The 4,686-nt window shown below is 38.4% G+C and overlaps 1 pseudogene; it reads right to left on the reverse strand.

Annotated features, from left to right (window-relative positions):
• Window positions 1-322: 322 nt before the first annotated feature.
• On the reverse strand, window positions 323-1,609 carry LOC130835905 (tubulin beta chain-like; annotated as a pseudogene).
• Window positions 1,610-4,686: the final 3,077 nt, after the last annotated feature.

Here is a 4,686-nt window from a genome sequence, read left to right on the forward strand (position 1 = left end):
CTGAGTGGGAAATGTTAACTGGACAGATGGGAGGAATAGGCAACAGAAATAAATATAGGGTTACCAAGAATGGCAGAAGTCTAGGTTCTCCAGAGTGGACAGAGAGAGGAGACATTCAATGAACAACAAATATTTATTGAGTGCCTTTTATGTGCCAGGCACTGTTTTAAAACTACCTCCGCCTGCCAAAAAAAAAAAAAAAAAAAAAAAGGAAAGGAAAAAACAAGATAGATGCAGAAAACGAAAATTCTGACAGAGAGGAAAGGGGCGGTTGAGGAAGAAGACTGAGGGCACTGAGAAACCTTAGGTGATGGGGCCCAGTTTAGGCCTTCTTTTCAACCTCCTCACCAAAATCCTCCTCCTCTTCTGTGGTGACATCCTGGTGGTACTCAGTGACAAGTTTGTTCATGTTGCTCTCAGCCTTGGTGAACTCCATCCCATCTATGGAAGAAGTGGAAGAAATCCTTCCCATGGAACATGGCAGTGAGCTGCTCTGAGGTGTGCTTGAACAGCTCCTGGATGGCTGTGCTGTTGCTGATGAAGGTGACCACCATCTTGAGGCCACAGGGTGGGATGTCGCAGACAGTCCTCTTGACATTGTTGGGGATCCATTCCATGAAGTAGCTGCTGTTCTTGTTCTGCATGTTGAGCTTCAGCTTATCAACCTCCTTCATGGACATCCTCCCATGGAAGACAGTAGCACCATGAGGTACCGGCCATGATGGGGTTCACAGGTAGCCATCATATTCTTGGCATAGAAGACCTGCTGGGTGAGCTCTGGCCCAGTGAGGGGCCAGTACTGCTGGTTTCCACAACAGGTTAGAGGGGCAAAGCCAGGCATGAAGAAGGTCACACATGTGAAGGGCACCATGTGGACTGCCAGCTTGCAGAGGTCAGCATTGAGCTGGCCTGGGAAGGAGAGGCAGATGGTGACACCACTCTTGGTGGCCAAGATGAGGTGGTTCAGGTCCCCATAGGTTGGCATGGTCAGCTTGAGGGTGAAGAAGCAGATGTTGTAAAGGGCTTTGTTGTGGATGCAGTAGGTCTCATCCAGCTAATGGATGGAGAAAGACAAGCAGCATTGTAGAATTCAGCCACATTGTCGTATACTTTGGATGAGGACACCACACTGAAGCTGTTCATGATGCAGTAGGGATACTCTTCATGGATCTTTCTGAGTAAGATGCCCATTCAAGCCCAGCAAATGGGTCAGCTGGAAGCCACACAGGCAATCATAGCTCTTGGCCTCCTTCCAAATCACATCCATGACAGAGTTAACTAGCTCAGCCCCTCTATATGGTTGTCCTTGGCTCAATTGTTGCCTGCCCCAGGATGACTGCAAACAAAATTGTCTGATCTGAAGATCTGACCTAAAGGACTTAAACGAACAGAGTCCATGGTCCCAGGTTCTAGATCCACCAAGATAGCACAAGGGATATATTTGTCACCTGTGGCTTCATTGTAGTGGGCAAATATGCGGTCAAACTCCAGGTCCCTATCTCCACAATACATGCTGGAGGGGTCAATGCTATGGTCATCACTGATCACCTCCCAGAACTTAGCACTGATCTGGTTTGCCACAATGACTAGCCTGGATGTACACAATTTCCCTTATTGTTAAAATTTATTCTCGCCTAATTTTTTGCACGCCTCAAGGTGTGTATGGGGCAAGAAAATGATATGTAATTAGTTTTTCTCTGCTTCTGGTTGAAGGCTGGAAGGATAGGATGAGTTGAAGTCTGGAGCAGCAAGATCCAAATGAAGTGGCAGGAAGGTTCTGAGAGGGGATTCTTATTTCTAAGACCACAGTTTACTACCTGTTGGAACTGTAATTCCTTTTCCTAGAAGTACATTTTATTATTGAAATTATTTTTGCATTTTAAAGTGTGTTGTACATTTTGAAATAGCATCTGTAAATTCCTACCTTTAAAAATTCTTACTGTTGACATCACCATATATACTTAATATATGAAAAAGATAGTGTAATTATCTATATAGTATTATAACAATTTATAATATTTCTACTTGTTAGAATAAAAAATTGTATATTTGCAATTATTATAATGCTATTGATATTTAACCTTTCAATATATTTATTTCCTATTTTGTCTTTATTTGTAACAAAATTTCTTTGTAGTAACACAATTTTGAAATTGTCCATTGTTATAGTTTGACTACATACAATAATTTTCATAGGTATGTTTCACATTAGCTTTACTTTTCAAATATATAATAAGCATAATTTTCATTTAATCCTTACATTAGGTTCACTTAGGAGTGTATATTGTAATACCCATATGATTAAGGTGAATACTTTTTTTTTTTGCTTTTCTATGCTGTTTACACTTTAATTTCTAAATTAATTTCATTAAGATGTTATATTTTGGAATTACTTAATGTTATTTCTAGGCATAAAATATAGTTAGGTTTTGTAAAATATTTCATGTAGCTTGAAGGCATGATTTATTCTCTACAAGGTGTAGAGTTTAATACAAAATACTAAAATTAATGAATATTGACATTTTATTAAATATTGTTTATTTTTATCTCTTTGATAGGTGAAGAACTGGAAGAAATATGTTAAAATATTTTAATTTTAAAATGTTTCTTCTGTTATCTTTCTACTCCCTACACTTTTTTACTCTGTGTATGTCTGTGTTTATTTTCTTACACAAATTTCAAGGAAATTAAATGTTTTAATATTTATTTATTTGTTTATTTATTTATTGGCTGCATTGGGTCTTCACTGCTGTGTGCAGCCTTTCTCTAGTTGGGGCCAGCAGGGGCTACTCTTCATTGCAGTGCTCAGACTTCTCATTGCTGTGGCTTCTCTTGCTGTGGAGCATGGGCTCTAGGTGCATGGGCTGCAGTAGTTGCAGCACACAGGCTCAGTAGTTGTGCCACTTGGGCTCTAGAGTGTTCAGGCTTCAGTAGTTGTGGCACATGGGCTCTCAGGCACACAGGGTTTAGTAGTTGTGGCTCATGGGGTCTAGAGTTCTGGCTCAGTAGTTGTGGTGCACAGGCTTATTTGCTATGTGGCATGTGGGATATTCCCAGACCAGGGATTAAACCCATGTCCCCTTCATTGGCAGGCAGATTTTCAACTACTGCACCACCAGGAAAGTCCCTCTAAGTGGTTTTTAATTTCTAAAATACTGTTGCTTCTGCTGGTAATATTTTTTTATGGTTCCTTGTTTTGACTTTTTTTTAATTGCTTTACATTTTAGGAAGTTGTATTTTCTTTGCTACAGTATATCCAATGCATCTTGTTTTTATTCATGTTTTGAAATCCAAATAAGATTATTATTTTTCTACATAACTCAACAACTCCAAGTCAGAAATAAAACTGTTTATTGACTTCTAGTAATTAAAATAGAAAAGTTAATACACACAACAAATCCTTACAAATCATCCTTTTCGTTCTCTATTTTTCCAAATGTTAAAAATTTTTTCCAGTCTATTATAGTCACAAGCCTACAGAATTTATATTACCTTTTAAAAAATTCCATAAGTTTTGTTTTAAGCAGAATTGTTTGTATTTCATTCTATGAGTAAATTAAATTTATACTTATCCATTGTTCTTTTGCTATCATAAATTTCAAGGTCATTAAATCTTATTTCAAATGATTTATTTGTTGTGTTCTGTTTAGTATACTATTTTGCTGTACTGGGATTTTAATCTTGGCACTTTTTTTTAAAGTACACAGCAAGTCTTTGAATATTTCAAAATATAATTCTATTGGAATTATGTGAAAATGCTGTTGTTGCTGTTATAGAATTTTCAATTTTGGCCTGGGGGAGTAACTGGCAGTGAGGGACAAAAGGGACTTAGGCTTGAGGCTGTGTCTCAGCAGAGCAAGAACTGCTGATGGCTGCACAGGCAGTTCATTGGTGTATCAAAGACAGCTCCAAGCTCTGTGTGCAGCCAGTATGAGCTGAGAGTTCACATGGGTCCCACTTGCTTCAGCACTTCTTCCCTCTGGGGTAAGGGTCCTGGTACTGGGAGACAGGAGAACAAACACTTAAAAGGAACAAAGCCAGCTCAATCCTGATCCTCATGTCTTCTGCTCCAGCAATTTGGAATCAGACTGCACCACCAATAGAGTGGTGATAGCCACTGAGAAGTCCACCTTAAACCTGGCTCCAGCTTTAGCATCTACATCTCCAGCCCCACCCCCTACCAAGTGATAACTGCCAGCACACCCTAAGGAAATATATGACTGGAATCCATGTCAAATCCATCTCTCTAACCAAAGGCAGGATGCTGCCACATAACACCCCTTTGAGACTGAATAGATAATTGTTTCACCTAAATTCATAAGGGCAGAGAAAATTAAGCAAAATGAAAAGGTGAGAGAACTAGTCTCAATGACAAGAGCAGGATAAAAACTCTGAAAAAAGATAAATAATGAAACAAATAAACAATAAACCAGGTAAAGAAGTCAAAGCATGCTAATAAGAATGTTAAATGAATTGCTAGGGAAAAAAAGTAGGTGAAAACAATTAGAATTTAAAAAATGAAATAGAAAGTTTAAAAATGAACCAGAGAGAACTAAAGAATACAATAACTGAAATGAAAAACACACTAGAAGGCATTAATAGCAGACTAGGTAATATAAAAGAACACATTAAGTGATCTGGAAGACAAAGTAATGGAAATCATCCAAATAGAACAGCAAAAAAAAA

This window comes from Hippopotamus amphibius, chromosome 14, assembly GCF_030028045.1.
Source record: "Hippopotamus amphibius kiboko isolate mHipAmp2 chromosome 14, mHipAmp2.hap2, whole genome shotgun sequence".
Lineage (NCBI taxonomy): Eukaryota > Metazoa > Chordata > Mammalia > Artiodactyla > Hippopotamidae > Hippopotamus > Hippopotamus amphibius.